At 43.4% G+C, this 17,099-nt stretch overlaps 1 pseudogene; it reads left to right on the forward strand.

Moving 5' to 3' along the window:
* Positions 1-1,298: 1,298 nt before the first annotated feature.
* Positions 1,299-3,763, forward strand: LOC114704980 (annotated as a pseudogene).
* The last annotated feature ends 13,336 nt before the right edge of the window (positions 3,764-17,099 follow it).

Below are 17,099 nucleotides of genomic sequence, written 5' to 3' on the forward strand. Positions count from 1 at the left end.
CGGAAAAGAAACCCCTTTCTTCTTCCTCCAGGGGCAGTCGTGGCTGTGGCGTCTGAGAAAAAGGAGAAGAGGGACAGGCCACAGCCTTCTGCACCCCTGTACCCTGTCCTTCCATCTCCAGATTTAGAGAAAGAGTTCCTTTCTACCCCACCATCTTACCCCCAGGTGCCCTAGAATGAAGGAACCAGGAGAGCTCCAGGGGAGGGATGGAGGAGTCCCCCACACATATGAGCATGGTCTCAGAGGGAGGAAGCCACCATGCAGGGCTGATTCCATGAACCTTCCCACCTGATGCTCAGGGCAGGCAGCAGCTAGTCCATTGGCCCTTTGCCACTAGTGACCTTTATAATTGGAAGTTACAAAACCCTAAGTTTTCTGAGAAACCTGCCAAACTCACTGATTTGTTAGATCCTGTCCTTTTCACACACCAGCCCATGTGAGATGACTGTTTTCAGTTACCCCAGGTCCTCTTTAGTACTGAGGAGATGGGGGGAGCGGATTATAGCCGAGGCCCGGAAATTAGTTCTGGGCCCAGATGGAATACCAACCACCAATGCAGACCTCATAAGTATTGGTTTTCCTGTGACACGACCCAACTGGTATTTCAACACAGAGGAAGGCAGGGAGAGGCTAAAAGTCTACCACCAGACTCTAATGGGGGGGTCTCCGGGCTGCTGAGAGGCGACCCACAAATTTGTTCAAAGTTAGTCAAGTATGCCAGGAGCCTGAAGAAACACCAGGAGTGTTCCTAGAGAGGCTGAGAGAGGCTTATAGAACCTATACACCCTTGGACCCAGAAGCACCAAAGAGTCGGTCTACGGTCAGCCTGGCTTTTGTCAACCAGTCAGCACCAGGTATCCTCCATAAGCTGCAAAGACTAGAAGGTTCTGAAGGTAAGAGGTTGGCTGAACTCATTGCGGTTGAGAAAATATTCAATAACAGGGCGACCCCAGAAGACAGACCGACTAAGGGGCTCACGGAGGCTTTAGAAAGACAGATGCAGGGACTCACCAAAGTCCTCGTAGCTGCATCAGGCAGCCCAAAGGTTAGAAGATGGGCATTGGCTTCTGGAGGCCCACCACACAGAGAGAAAGTCCTGGAGCAAGGACTGAGCAATAGGCCTAGACTGCAGAAAGACCAATGTGCCTACTGTAAGAAGTTGGGTCACTGGAAGAGTGAATGCCTGTATGACAGGGCTCAAAAGTGAAGGTACTAGAATTGGAAGAAATGAGTGACTGAAGAGGATGGGGCTCAGAGCTCCTCCCTGAGCCTTGGGTAACCCTAAAGGTGGAGGGGAAATGTATTTTCTGGTGGATATAGGAGCACAACACTCCATTTTAAAACAGCCTCTAGGCAAAATGTCACAAAAACAATCCTGGGTGCAAGGGGCTACAGGGATGAACTGGTATTTGTGGAAGACCAGTAGACATAGGAAAAGGCCGGGTAACTCACTCTTTCGTGGTCATTCCTGAATGCCCATGCCCACTGTTGGGAAGATACTTAATGACTAAGATGGGGGCCCACATCCCTTTTGACACCAGACCGGGATATCAGTGACTGATCAAAAGGGAGAGACACTGCATGTGCTCACCATGTCACTTGAAGATGAATATAAATTGTTTGTGGGTCCCCCAAAGCAGGAAGACAATAGAAACCTACTCCAAAATTGGCTCCAAGAAATTCCCCAGGCATGGGCAGAAACTGGGGTATCTAGGCAGCACACCAGCTCCCCACTCCAGTCCATCTGAAATCTGGGGCAATGCCAACACATGTTAGCTAGTACCCAATGCCCAGAGAGGCCAAGCAGGGGATCATCCCCCATATTAAGCATCTCAGAGACCTGGGTACTTTGGTCCCTTGCCAATCAGCCTGGAATATGCCTTTGCTGCTATTTAAAAAGCCCAAATCTAATGACTACAGACCAGTGCAAGACCTCTGTGAGGTTAATAAGAAGGTGGAGGATATTCATACAACAGTTCCCAACCCCTACACCCTTCTAAGTGTCTTGCCTCCAGAATAGGTCATCTACACTTTCTTAAGGCCTCAAGGATTCCTTCTTCAGCCTGCCACTGGCCCCAGCCAGTCAGCCTATGTTTGCTTTTGAATGGATGGATCCAGAGGACGGATTCAATGGACAGCTGACTTGGATACGACTGCCCCAGGGCTTCAAAAACTCTCCTACCATCTTTGATGAGGCACTCCATGAGGCCTTGGGTGAGTACCAACAAGCCCTCCCCAACATCAGCTTATTACAGTATGTGGATGACCTCCTGATAGCAGCCGATAGGAAGCCTGCAAGGCCACCACTGAGGGGCTACCTAAAACTTTGGGAGATCTGGGGTATTGTGTATCAGCAAAGAAGGCTCAACTCTGCCAGACTGAGGTAACTTACCTAGGGTACACACTCAAGGGGGGCAAAAAATGGCTGTCCAAAGCAAGAAACGAGACCATCCTGAGGCTCTCCAGACCCAGCAACCACCGAGAGGTGAGGGAGTTCCTGGGTTCTACTGGGTTCTGTCGGCCCTGGAACCCTGGGTTTGCTGAAATTAGCCTGGTCGCTGTATGAAGGCATGAGGGGGAGGGGAAAGACTCCCCTAGATTGGACCCCACAAATGGAAAGGGCCTTCAATGAAATTACAGCAGTTCTACTGAATGCATCTGCTTTGGCACTACCAGATGTCACCAAACCCTTCCACCTATATGAAGGGAGTGGCCGAGGGGGTACTGATGCAAACCCTGGGTCCATGGAAAAGGCCAGTAGCCTATTTGTCCAAAAAGCTGGACCCAGTGGCTGCTGGATGGCCTCCTTGCCTCTGCATAATTGCAGCAACAGTTTTATTAGTCAAAGATTCAGATAAACTAACCTTGGGGTAGACTCTTAAAGTGACCCTCCCATGCTATTGAGGGTGTCCTTAAACACCCTCCTGATAGATGGCTTTCTAATTCTTGGCTGATTCATTAGCAGGCTTTGCTCCTAAACCCACCCAGGATCGAATACACCCCCAGCAGTGCCCTGAACCCTGCCTCCTACCCTGCTCCCAGACCTGGACCTAGACTAGCCTCTCCATGATTGTCTGGACATCCTGAGCCATCTCCACAGGACCAGACCAGACCTCAAGGACGTCCCTTTATCAAGGGCTGAGGTAACATGGAATACAGATGGCAATAGTTTCATCAAAGATGGTGTCAGGTATTTGGGAGCAGTGGTTACAGCTCAGGAAGAAATCATATGGAGAGAGGGCCTACCTCCTGGGACATCAGCCTAGAGGGCTGAGCTGATAGCTCTAACAAAGGCACTGCAGCTGGGAAAGGAAAAAGACTTAATGTCTATACTGTCATCCTGTATGTGTTTGCCATGATACATGTCCATGGTGTCATCTACAGGGACAGGGGATTGTTGACTGCAGAAGGAAAGACTGTTAAAAACCAACAGGAAATTTTAGACCTCTTACAGGCCATACGGCCGCTCCAAGATAAAGCTGTCATGCACTGCCCTGGACACCAGAAAGGAGAGGACCCAATCTCGAGGGAAAACAGCCGGGCAGACAAGGCAGCAAAGGAAGCTGCCCTCCAGATGGCAGCCATCCTGCTGGCCACACCACCAGAGATGGTAACACCCACATTGCCAGAATTCCCACCTTACACCGACCAAGCGCTCCAGAGAGTCCACTCCAGCACAAATGCTGACAAGGAGGAAGGATGGTTGAAGACCCCTGATGAACGGATCATCCTCCCATCAGACTTTGCCACTCAACTAGTCTGACAAATACATCAGGGTACCCGTCTGGGAGAAAGAAAAATACAGGATCTTTTGAGAAGAGCACACCTTAAGGTTTAAGGCCAAAACAGCAGAAGCTAATTTCACAGGTAACACAGAAATTAGATAAGGCTATGGGGACCAATTACAAACTCCAATGTGCTTATCGTCCCCAAAGTTCAGGCCAGGTAGAAAGGATAAACAGGACCCTGAAGGAGACCGTAACTAACCCTTGAGACTGGCAGTGACTGGGTGTCTCCCTTTGCTCTTTACTGGGTTTGCAATTCTCCTTACACTTTAGGTCTGACTCCATTTGAGATCGTGTATGTCAGGCCACCACCTACTCTGCCAAATCTCAAGGCAGAATTGCTGGCTGAATTTGATGACCACAAATTTCTCTCCTCTCTACAAGTTCTGCCTCAGGTGCAGAAACAACTTTGGCCTCAGCTGCGTGTAGTCTATGAGAAGGCACCACCTCCTGTGCCCCACAGTTTTTGGCCAGGGAACCTGATGATCATCAAGAAACACAAGAAAGACACCTCGGAGCCTGGCTGGAAGGGACCTTACACTGTCATCCTGACAAAGCCCACAGCTGCCAAAGTCGATGGGATTCTCACTTGGATTCATCATTCCCACATGAAGACTGTGGACCCACACACTAATCCTGAGGACTATGCTCCAGAGAAAGCCAACCCTGGACTTTGGAGGGCCATTGCACACCCACGAGATCCTTTAAAACTGAGACTCCAGAAAGTCAGCTAAATGATGGGCTTGTCCCTATGCTTCCTCAGCATATGCATGTGCCTGCTGGGATTTTCCAGTCAGATCACCATAAGGGACCACAACCCCCACCTACCCTTTAATCTCACATGGAAAATTATCAATGCTAGCTCAGGAAAGATCCTGAACCAAACTTCCCATGCAGCCCTTTTGGGGACCTGGTTTCCTGACATACACTTTGACTTGGGGATGCTTTATGGTTGGGCAGAGGTATGTGGTGCTATGTTACAAGAAGTCACCCATGTTTTTATGTTTGCCCTGGGTATGATAGAAGCAAGGTCCAAATAGAGACTTGTGGGGGAGTCAATGACTATTTCTGTGCTTCATGGATCTGTGTCTCTACTGGTCATATTTGGTGGAAGGCCCCAAAGGATGGAGACCTTACCAAGGTAAAAAGGGCAGGCGAACCAAAATGTCTGGGTGCTTGGAGGAATAAATTTGCTGGATAAGGGACATATAACCCAATATTAATTCAGTTTACTGATGCTGGTAAAAACACATCTGGTTGGACGTCAGGAATGATCTGGGGTTTAAGGCTATATAGTCGGGTTGGAAGACAAATAGGGAAGGACCCAGGAGCATTATTCACACTTCAGTTGGATGTTCAACCCCTCCAGCCACAAAGTCCCTGGGCCCCAATAAGATAATGAGCACCCCAAAGCCTAAGAAAATAAAATCTTAAAAATCTAGGTCTAAGAAAACTAAAACATTATCTTTGACAAGGAAGGCAGCCCCCTTGAGTTTGCCCACCAATTCAGACCTCTTTAACCTGCTAAGAGCTACTTATTTGGTTCGAAATTCCTCAAAGCCAAACATCACCAAGACTTGTTGGCTCTGTCTGGATATAAAACGACTCTATTATGAGAAGATTGCAATAAAGGGAAGTTATATCAGCTCCCCTGACATGCAGTCATGTAGATGGCAACGTTCAGGCAGAAGAAGACTTACCCTACAGTCTGTTGCTGGGGATGTCTTTCTGTATGCTCTGAATGTATTGCTCTGATTGATTGATAAATAAAATGCTGATTGGCCAGCAGTAAGTACAGTGTAGGCAGGATAAGGAGAGAGGAGAATTCTGGGAAGTAGAAGGCTGAGTCAGGAGTTGCCAGCCAGACACAGAGGAAATGAGATGTAAAAGCCACCAGCCATGTGACAACTTATAGATTAATAGAAATGGGTTAATTTAAGATATAAGAACTAGTTAGCAAAAAGCCTGCCACGGCCATACAGTTTATAAGTAATATAAGTCTCTGTGTGTTTACTTGGGTCTGAGCAGCTGCAGGAGCTGGGTGGACACAGGAAAACTTCTGGCTACAGTCTGTAACAGGAAACAGCCTCTGTGCGGGCAAACCCCCATCTAATTATGTTGACCTCTGCAACAAAACTCAGAATCCACCAGGGACAGGGTATTTAATCCCACTGGATGATGCCTGGTGGGCCTGTCCCATGGGTTTAACCCCCTGAATACACGCCCAAGTTTTAAATGATACTCAGGGTTTCTGTGTCTTGGTGCAGCTGGTCCCTAGGATAGCTTATTTCCCTGAGGAAGAGATCCTCCATCAGTTAACACCACTAGGATGGGCTAAATGGGAAGTTTTCGCAGGTACCCCAATATCCTCCCTTGTAGGCTTGGGCTTAGCAGGGGCCGTAGGCACTGGGACCTCAGCCCTCATTCTCCAAGACTGACATGATAGGATTCTGAGTGCAGCCATAGATAAAGACATAGCCACCTAGAGAAATCCATCACTCATCTGGAGGAATCACTCTCCTCTTTAGCTGAGTTATCCTCCAGAATAGAAAGGGGCTAGACTTACTGTTCCTTCAACAAGGGGGTCTGTGTCTGTCTCTGGGAGAACAATGCTGTTTTTATGCTAACTATTCAGAAGTTATAAAAGATTCCATGAATCTAATCAGAAAAAGGCTACATGATAGAAAACTGCAAAAGCAACAGAAAGAAGGATGGTATGAATCTTCATTCAACTGGTCACTCTGGTTAACTACTCTCCTGTCGGCTCTGGCTGGACTCTTGGTCTTCCTTGGCCTTAACCTGTGGACCTTGCATAATCAATGCCCTAGTCAGATTTATAAAGGAGAAGATTTCCATGGTATAGCTCGTGGTTCTGAGACAGCAATAGCAGCCTGTAGATCCAGAGGATGCTTCTCCAGAATTTGAGATGGCCCACTACTCAAGGGGGGAATGAGAGGACCCGGTGGCTGAACCAGGGCCATAACAGGCTCCCCTGGCAGCCCTGGCATGGACTAGGCCTTAGTTTCGGTTCACTAGAATGGGCGAGAGCTGAACAAGCAATTCTCAAGGAAACCACAACTTAGGGGCAACCAATCAATGGGTCCCGTCCCCACCCCCAGCCTCCTGCTGGCTCAGCAGACACCTTGAAGCCCCTTCCGCTGGCTCATCAGATGCCTCCCAGACTTCTACTAACTAAAGATAGCTTCCCCTACCCTCTCATCAACAAGTCTCTAGACACTAGATATCCCATCACCACCACCACCAATGGGCCCCTTAACCACTACAGCCTCCCACCAATCAGCTCCCAGACCAATCTTTCCTCCACCAATCAGCACCAGATTAATCCCTCCTCCCTGGAATTCTCCTAACTCTGCTTAAAAGGAGCTTGCAACCCCACTTTGGGGTCGCTATTTGCCACCCCATCATGCTGGAAATAAATTCTCTTGCTAAATTGCATACGTGACTGTTGGTCTTTCTTGGGGGCTTCTCTGGATCCCTAACAGTAACATATATGCAGACCACCTAGATCATTCCCCTGCAGGCTCCCTGATTGTCAGTTCAGTCTCTGATTTCCTGTGAGCTCAGGTTAGTTGATTCTATGGGTTTTCTTGTGGTGTCTTTTATTCCCCTGGCTCCTACAATCTTTCCTCCCTCATGTTTGGCTGTGGGTCTGCATCCGTTTCTATCAGTTGCTGGATGAAGTCTTTCTGATGACAACTGGGTTAGGCACCAATCCCAGTCCGTTCTACAGGCAGGACAGACTGTAGGTGGAAGGTTATTGGCTGGGTTGGTTTCTCATTCCCTCCACTTGAAGTCTTGTCTGATCGAAGTCCTGCCTGATCACAGGAGATTGCCAGTTCAGACTACATATCTGCTATTGCTAGGAGTCTTAGCTGGGGTCATCCTTGTAGGTTCCTGGGAGATTCCCTTGTGCCAGGGTTTTACCTGACCCAGAAATGCCCCCATTTCCAGTACTCTCCCCCTCTGCCCCATAACCTGCTCTCTCGTGTTCCCATTCCCACCTACCCCCAGTCCATTCACAAAATCTCTTCTATTTCCCCTTCCCAGGGAGACCCAGGTCTCTTCCTTTGAACCCCCCTTGTTACCTAGTCTCTCTGAGTATGTGGATTGTAGCATGGTCATCCTTTACTTTATAGCTAATGTCCACTCATGAGTGAGTACATACCATGTTTGTCTTTCTCAGTCTGGGTTATCTCACTCAGGATGATTTTTTCTAGTTCCATCCGTTTGTCTTCAAATTTCATGAATCATTGTTTTTAACAGCTGAGTAATAGTCCACTGTGTAAATGTACCATATTTTTAAAAAATACATTTCTTAGTTGAGGGGTATTTAGGTTATTTCCAGGTTCTGACTATTATAAGTAAAGTTGTAATAAACATAGTTGATCAAGTATCCTTGTGGTATGATTGAGCACCCTTTGGGTATATGCCCAAGAGTGGTATAGCTAGGTCTTGTCATAGTTCATTCCCAGTTTTTTTGAGGAACTACCATATTGATTTCCAAAGTGTGTGGCTGTCCAAGTTTGCACTCCCACCAGCAATGGAGGAGTGTTCCCTTTGCTTCACATCCTCTCCAGCATGAGCTGTCACTTGTGTTTTTTATCTTAGCCATTCTGACAGGTGTAAGATGGAATTTCAGAGTCATTTTGATTTGCATTTCCTAGATGAATAAGGATGTTGAACATTTCTTTAAATGTGTCTCAGTCATTTGCAAGTCCTCTGTTGAGAATTCTATGTTTAGATCTGTACCCCATTTTAAATCTGATTATTTGGTTTGTTGATGTCTAGTTTCTTGAGTTCTTTATATATTTTGGAAATCAGCTCTCTGTCAGATGTGGGGTTGGTGAATATTTTTTTTCCATTGTAGGCTGCTATTTTGGCTTATTGACAGTGTCCTTTGCCTTACAGAAACTTTTTAGTTTCATGAGGTCCCGTTTATTAAGTGTTGATCTTGTGTCTGCATTGTTGGTGTCCTGTTCAAGAAGTTGTCTTCTGTGCCAATGCATTCAAGGCTATTTTCCACTTCCTCTTCTATCAGATTCAGTGTATCTGAGATATGTGCTGAGGTCTTTTATCTACTTGGACTTGAGTTTTATGCAGGGTGATAGATATGGATCTATTTGCATTCTTCTAGATGCAGACATCCAGTTATGCCAGTACCATTTGTTGAAGATGTTTTCTCTTTTCCATTGTATGATTTTGGCTTCTTTGTCAAAAATTGAGTGTCCATAGGTATGTGGACTTATGTCTGTATCTTTGATTCAATTAATCCACCTGTCTGTTTTTATGCTAATACCATGCAGTTTTTATTACTATAACTTTGTAGTAAAGCTTGAAATCAGGGGTGATAATACCTCTAGAAGTTCTTTTATTGTGCAGGATTATTTTAGCTATCTTGGGTCTTTTTTTGTTTTTCCATATGAAGTTGAGTATTGTTCTTTCAAGGTCTGTAAAGAATTGTGTTGGTATTTTAATGGGGATTGCATTGAATATCTTTCAGTAAGATGGACATTTTTATTGTTCACTCTACTAATCCATGAGCATGGAAGACCTTTCCATCTTCTGATATCTTCTCCAATTTCTCTCTTCAAAGATTTTAAGTTCTTGTCATATAGGTCTTTCAGTTGCTTGGTTAGAGTTATCCCAAGATATTTTTTATTATTTGAGACTATTATAAAGAGAGATTCCCTTATTTTTTTTCTCAGCCCATTTACCATTTGTATATAGGAGGGCTACAGATTTTTTTTTTAGCTAATCTTGTATCCCACCATATTACTGTTTATCAGTTGTAGGAGTTCCCTGGTAGAAATTTTTTCTTTTGTTTTTTGAGACAGGGTTTCTCTGTGTAGTTTTGGTGCCTGTCCTGGATCTCACTCTGTAGCCCAGGCTGGCCTCAAACTCACATAGATCCACCTGGCTTTGCCTCCTGAGTGCTGGGATTAAAGGTGTGCACCACCACTGCCTGACTTCTGGTAGAATTTTTGGGATCACTTATGTCATCTGCAAATACCGATATTTTGAGTTCTTTTCCAATTTGTATCCACTTGATTTCCTTTAGTTGTCTTATTGCTCTACCTAGAACTTTAAGTACTATATTGAGTAGATATGAAGAGAGTGGACAGTCTTGTTTTGTTCCTGATTTTAGTAGGATTGTTTTGAGTTTCTCTCCATTTAATTTAATGTTGACTATAGGCTTGCTGTATATTGCTTTTGTTATGTTTAGGCATGTTCCTTGTATTCCTGTTCTCTACAATACTTATATCATGAAGGGGTGTTGGATTTTGTCAAAGGCTTTTTCAGCATTTAGTGAGATGATCATGTTTTTCTCTTTCAGTTTGTTTATATGGTGTATTACATTGACAGATTTTTGTATATTGAACCAGCCCCTCATCTCTGGGATGAAGCCTATTTGATCATGGTGGATGATCTTTTTGATGTATTCTTAGATTCAGTTTGCCAGTATTTTATTGAATATTTTGCATCAATGTTCATGAGTAAAATCATTCTGTAATTCTCTTTTTTTGTTGAGTCTGTGTGGTTTGGGTACCAGGGTGACTGTGGCCTCATAGAAAGAATTTGGCAATGGTCCCTCTGTTTTTTTGTTTTTTTTTTTTTTTTGAGTGTGTGTGGTATACTTTAAAGAATATTGGCACTAGCTTTTCTTTGAAAGTCTGGTAGAATTCTGCATTAAAACCATCTGGCCCTGGGCTTTGTTGTTGTTGGGAGACTTATAATGACTGCTTCTATTTCCTTAGGGGTTATTGGTCTATTGAAATTGTTTATCTGATCCCGATTTAACTTTGGTGAGTGGTATCGATCAAGAAATATGTCTATTTCTTTTAGATTTTCCAGTTTTGTGGATTATGGGTTTTTGAAGTATGACCCAATGACTCTCTTGATTTCCTCATTGTTGTTATGTCCCCTTCTTAGTTTGAGATTTGTTTATTTTTTTTTTTCAGAGCTGAGGACCGAACCCAGGGCCTTGTGTGCTTGCTAAGCAAGCACTCTACCACTGAGCTAAATCCCCAACCCTGATTTTGTTAATTTGTATATTCTCTCTCTGCCTTTTAATTAGTTTGGATAAGGGTTTATCTATTTTCCTGAAAAATGATTTCTTTGTTTCATTAATTCTTTGTATTGTTCTCTTTGTGTCTATTTTATTGATTTCAGCCCTCAGCTTGATTATTTCCTGCCATCTATTCCTCTTGGGTGTATTTGCTTCTTTTTGTTCTAGAGCTTTCAGGTGTGCTGTTAAGTCGCTAGTGTGAGATTTTTCCAGATTCTTCATGAAGGCACTTAGTGTTATGAACTTTCCTCTTAGAACCACTTTCATTGTGTACCATAGGTTTGGATATGTTGTGCATTAGTTTTCATTGAATTCTCAGAAATCTTCTCTCTCTCTCTCTCTCTCTCTCTCTCTCTCTCTCTCTCTCTCTCTCTCTCTCTCTCTCTCTCTCTCTCTCTCGACCCAGTAGTCACTCAGTAGAGAGTTGCTCAGTTTCCATGAGTTTGTAGGCTTTCTGTTGTTTCTGTTGTTGGAATCCAACTTTAATCCATGGTGATCTGATAAGATACAGGGGGTTATTTCAATTTTTTTTTGTATCTGTTGAGACTTTTTTTGTGGCCAAGAATATGGTCAGTTTTGGAGAAGGTTCCATGAGGTGCTAAGAAGAAGGTATATTCTTTTGTGTTTGGGTGAAATGTTCTGTAGACATCTGTCAAGTCCACTTGAGTCAATGTTTGTCAGATCTATTATTTCTCTGTTTAGTTTCTGTCTGAATGACCTGTCCATTGGTGACAGTAAGGTATTGAAGTCTCCTAGTATTATTGTGTAGGATTTGATGTGTGATTTAAGCTTTAGTAAAGTTTTTTATTTACAAATGTGGGTGCCTTTACATTTGGGGCAAAGATGTTCAGAACTGAGACATCATCTTGGTGGATTTTTCCTTTGATAAGTATGAAATGCACTTTTCCACCTCTTTGGATTAATTTTTATTTGAAGTCTATTTTATTAGATATTAGGATAGTTACATCACCTTGCTTCTTAGGTCCATTTGACTGGACAATCTTTTTCCAATTCTTTACTCTGAGGTAATGTCTGTCTTTGATGTTGAGGTGCATTTCTTGTATGCAGCAGAATGATAGATTCTGTTTTTGTATCCATTCTGTTAGACTGTGTCTTTTTATTGGAGAATTGAGTCTATTGATATTGAGGGATATTAGAAACCAATGATTGTTAATTCCTATTTATAGCTAGAGTTTTCCTGCCTTGCCCACAGTCAGGACAAATTTTTGTTACCCGCCAGTCCCACAGCCGCTCAGACCCAACCAAGTAAACACAGAGACTTATATTGCTTACAAACTGTATGGCCATGGCAGGCTTCTTGCTAACTGTTCTTATAGCTTAAATTAATCCATTTCCATAAATCTATACCTTGCCACGTGGCTCGTGGCTTACCGGTGTCTTCACATGCTGCTTGTCCTGGTGGCGGCTGGCAGTGACTCCTTCTGCCTTCCTGTTCTTTCTTTTCTCCTCTCTGTTAGTCCCGCCTATACTTCCTGCCTAGTCACTGGTCAATCAGTGTTTTATTGACCAATCAGAGTAACACATTTACCATACAGAACATCCCACAGCACCTGTTATTTTGTTGGTGTTGGTAGTGTGTGTGTGTGTGTGTGTGTGTGTGTGTGTGTGTGTGTGTGTGTTTCACTTCTTTGGTTTTTACTAGTGTGGGATTATTTACTGTTTTTTTGTGGGTGTAGTTAACTTCCTGGGATTGGAGTTTTCCTTCTAGTATCTTCTGGAGGGCTGGATTTGTGGATAGATAGTGTTTAAATTTGACTTTGTCATGAAATATCTTGTTTTTTCCATCTATGGTGTTTGAATATTTTACTGGGTATAGTAATCTGGGCTGGTATCTGTGGCCTTGTAGAGTCTGCAGCACATCTGTCCAATCCCTTTTGGTTCTTAGAGTCTCTGTTGAGAAGTTGGGTGTGATTCTAATAGGTCTGCCTTTATATGTTTCTTGGCTTTTTTCCTTTGCTGCTTTTAATATTCTTTCTCTACTTTGTATATTTAGTGTTTTGATTATTATGTGGTGTGGGGATTTTCTTTCCTGATCCAATCTTTGGTGTTCTGTAAGCTTCTTGTACCTTTATGTGTCCTTCTTTAGACTGAGAAAATTTTCTTCTATGGTTTTGTTAAATATATTCTCTGGGTTTTTGAGCTGGGTTTCTTCTTCTTTTATTCCTATTATTCTCATGTTTGGTCTTTTCATTGTGCCTAAGATTTCCTGGATGTTTTGTGTTAGGATTTTTTTAGATTTAACATTTCCCTTGACTGATGAATCTATTTCCTCTATCGTGTCTTCAACATCTCAGGCTCTCTCTTCTATCTCCTGTGTTCTGTTAGTGATGCTTGCATCTGTAGTTCCAGATTTTATATTTCCAGGATTCTTTCTGTCTGTGTTTTCTCTATTTCTTCTATTTCCATTTTCAGGTCTTGAACTGTTTCCTTCACCTGTTTGTTTGCTCTTGACTTTCTTGACATTCTTTTAGGGATTTATTGATGTCATCCAATTTTTTGTTTGTATTTTCCTCAATATCTTAAAGGGATTTTTAAAATTTCCTCTTTAAGGGCCTCTATCATCTTTATAAAGTTATTTCCAAGGTCATTTTCTTGTGCTTCGGCTGCGTTGGATTGTTCAGGTCTTGCTGTCACTGGATAGCTGGGCTCTGATGGTGCCACATTGCTCTTTCTGTTATCAATTATGTTCTTACACCGGCATTTAGGCATCTGGATTTGGGATAATTATAGGTCTAGGTATTGATTCCTCTGTTTGTCTTTGTTGGATGGGTATTTTGTTCCTTGGTTTCTCTTTCCTCTCTGGTCTTCTGGCCTAAATGGCCAAGGGTTCTGGTGATTAGTGAGTCTTCAGGTCGAGTATGGTGTCTCCGGGGGACTTTGGGGGGCCTGTGGTCCCCAGATCCAGCCTGACCTCTGGTAAAGCCAAGTTGTAGAGCAGGATGTAGACTCCTGGCAAGTAGGTGAGTCTGAGATGTTGGGCAGCCTTAAAGGGGTTTGGTGGCCTATGGGTGGTATTTTACCTGGGGTCCCTAGGACCAGCCTGGCCTTTGGTAAAGCTACCAGGTCTGTGGGCCCTAATGTGGAGCTCAGGGGAGGAATTGATTGCTTTTTTTTTGAGATCCCACATTTAGTTAATTGACCCCCTGTAAGGTTGTGAACAGCAGCATAAGAAACTTGGATATAGGGGACTTTTCTCAAAGGCACACACTGTGAAAGCAGCAGTGGTCTAGAAGTAAGATGATTCTTGGTGCCAGGCACGTGGGAGGTGCTACTTGCCCATGGTTTAAATTTGTTGGGTTTTCTTGATCCCTTATAAGAATCATATAACCACATCATGTTAATTGACTCAAATATTACAGACTTTTTTTTTTACACAGGATTCTTATTTTTAATATGGAATTGGTCATAAAAGTTAACCAAAAATGCACTTTTATTCAAGTGGGTAACAGACATGAACAGGCTCTCAGCATGAGTAAAAATAGTATAACAAAACAATGAATGTTATTTTAGCAAATCACAGACATTTTTAAGGTTGAACTGGCAAGATAACTCAGGTTGTCCTCTGATCCACACAAACACACACACACACACACACACACACACACACACACACACACACCCCTACACAACCCACATGATAAATTAAGATGTTGTAAGAATTAAAAAATGGTAAATGGCTTTTTTTATTTATAGGAAAAAAATTGAGACAGGTTCTTGCTATGTATCTCTGGCTGTCCTTGAACTTAGAATCCTCAGGGCTGGGGAGATGGCTCAGTGGTTAAGAGTACTGGCTGCTTTTCTGGAGGACCAGGGTTCAGTTCCCAGCCCCCATATGACAGCTCACACCTGCATGTCACTCCAGTTCCAAGGCTTCTGACACCCTCACACAGACACACATACAGGCAAAACATCAATGAACATAACAATAAAATAAAATAAAATAAAATAAAATAAAATAAAGAACTTAGAGTCCTCCTGCCCCAGGTCCAGTCTCTTGAGTATATCAACATGTCCAACTTCCACTTACTTTTTAGCACCGAATGGTATTCTCTTACCTGGAGTCTCTGCCATACTTTCCCCACCATAATGTGCTGTCTCCCTGACACCATGAACCAAAATAAGTTAAAGTGGCTTCCGTTGGGTATTATATTACAGTGGTGTGAAAAATAACCCACAGAAGGAGTGGAAGCTTTCCACTGCAGATGTAGATTAATTTGTTTCTCCTCACAGCTTCACTTCAGTTTTCCTTATTTAAAAACATTTATTATGCTGGATGGTGGTGGCTCACGCCTTTAATTCCAGCACTTGGAGGCAGAGGCAGGAGGATCTCTGTGAGTTCAAGGCCAGACCGGACTACAGAGGGAGTTCCAGGAAAGGCGCAAAACTATACAGAGAAACCCTGTCTCAAAAAACCAAAACCAAAACCAAAAACCAAAAACAAAAAACCCACCACATTTATTATATTATTTATTTATGTGTATGTGTGTGTCACTGTGTGCCTGTGTGCACACCTTCATGATTGTAACCCTGGAGTCAGTAAAAGGGTGTGAGATCCCCTGATCTGGAGTTGCAGGTGGATGTGAATCACTGAGCATGGCTGCTGGAAACTGAACTCACATCTTTTGCTACAGCTCTGTGTATAGTCCTGGCTGGCCTGGAATCCTATGTAAACCAGGCTGGCCTTGAACTCACAAAACATCTGCCTGCCTCTGCCTCCCAAGTGCTCAAGGGATTAAAGGCGTGTGCCACCATGCCAGGCAAATTTCATCAATTTTTGTTTGTCCAAGAGAAGCGTGTATTTTTCTTTCATTTCTCGGGGTATAGAATTCTTGGTGGGTGATTTTTGTCTCATAGCATTAAAAATATCTCTCTAGTCTTTTAATCTTTCTATAGTTTTAAAATAATCTTATTTGTTCCTTTGGGAGAGAACAGCTCTTTGACGTGTTTCACAGGCAAGCCTCGTGCTCCAAATCCTCCTGAATTAGCCTTTCCAGTGGCTGGCACAGGCGGGCCACACTGTCCACCGCCAGCCACCCTTTTTGCTCTGCATATCCTGAGAATTCTCATGTAGTTCTCATGTTTGTTTCTCTGTAGGAAAGCTTTTATCTTCAGCTTGTTTTCCTTCAAAAACTTTTTTTTTTTTTTTAACAAAAGATTTCAGGTAGCCCAGGCTTGACTCAAACTCACTGTGTAGCCAAGAATGACCTGGAACTCCTGGTCCTCGTCTCCAGCTCCTGAGTTGTTGGACTTTGGTTCACATCAGAAGGCTGAGGAAGCTGGAGTCTCACATTAGTGTGGGGTGACAACGGTGGAGATAGACACATTCGCCAGCAAGAAGCAAAGTCCAGGGGCGGTGGGACTCCGTGGGTGAAGGCGTTTGCTGCCAAGCCAGATGATCTGAGTTTGATACATGGAACTCACACAGTGGAAGGAGAGAACTAACTCTCTGTAGGTTGCCCTCTGACCTCCACACATGAACCAGGATGCAAGTACCCATACATATACACCCATGCACAAAAAATGTAATTTAAAAAATTAAAAGAGAAAAAAGCAGTGAAGACAAACAGGCCAATTTAGCTCTTTCTAGCTCAATAAAATGTCATTGTGCATACACACTGTGTTTTCTTCATCCATTTATCTGCTGAAGACCATGTAGGCTGATTCCCTGAGCTTGCTATTGTGAATAGAGCCCCAGTAAACACGAGTGTGAGGGGTTTCTGCTAACAGGTGCCCTTGGCCTAATTCCCCAGTTGATATAGCTGGATCATACAGTAGTTCTATTTTCAGTTTCAGGAAACAATTTATGGAGTCTAGTGTGGCATGCCCCTGTAACCCCAGAATTTAGGATGTGAAGGCAGAAGGATCAGGAGTCCAAGGTCATTCTCAGTTACGTAGCAAGATTGAGGGCAATATAGGCTACAAGAGGCACTGTCTCAAAGCCCTTAAAACAGACACCAAATAAACAAATAGAAGAAACAACAGAATTGGACTCAGAATATGGCAAGAATATTGGAATTATCAGAGCAGGAATTTAAAATAACCATGGTGAATATACTAAAGGCTCTAATAGATAAACACACAGCATAGGAAGTCAGAAGAGTGGCCTGAGAAGACCCATGGGGATTTTAAGAAAACAGAAGTAGATTTCCTTGAAGTTCTTATTCTTGAGCTGGACACAGGGAAAAAAAAGCCCAAATCAAGATCTA

Source organism: Peromyscus leucopus, chromosome 19 (genome assembly GCF_004664715.2).
Source record: "Peromyscus leucopus breed LL Stock chromosome 19, UCI_PerLeu_2.1, whole genome shotgun sequence".
NCBI classification, from domain to species: Eukaryota; Metazoa; Chordata; class Mammalia; order Rodentia; family Cricetidae; genus Peromyscus; species Peromyscus leucopus.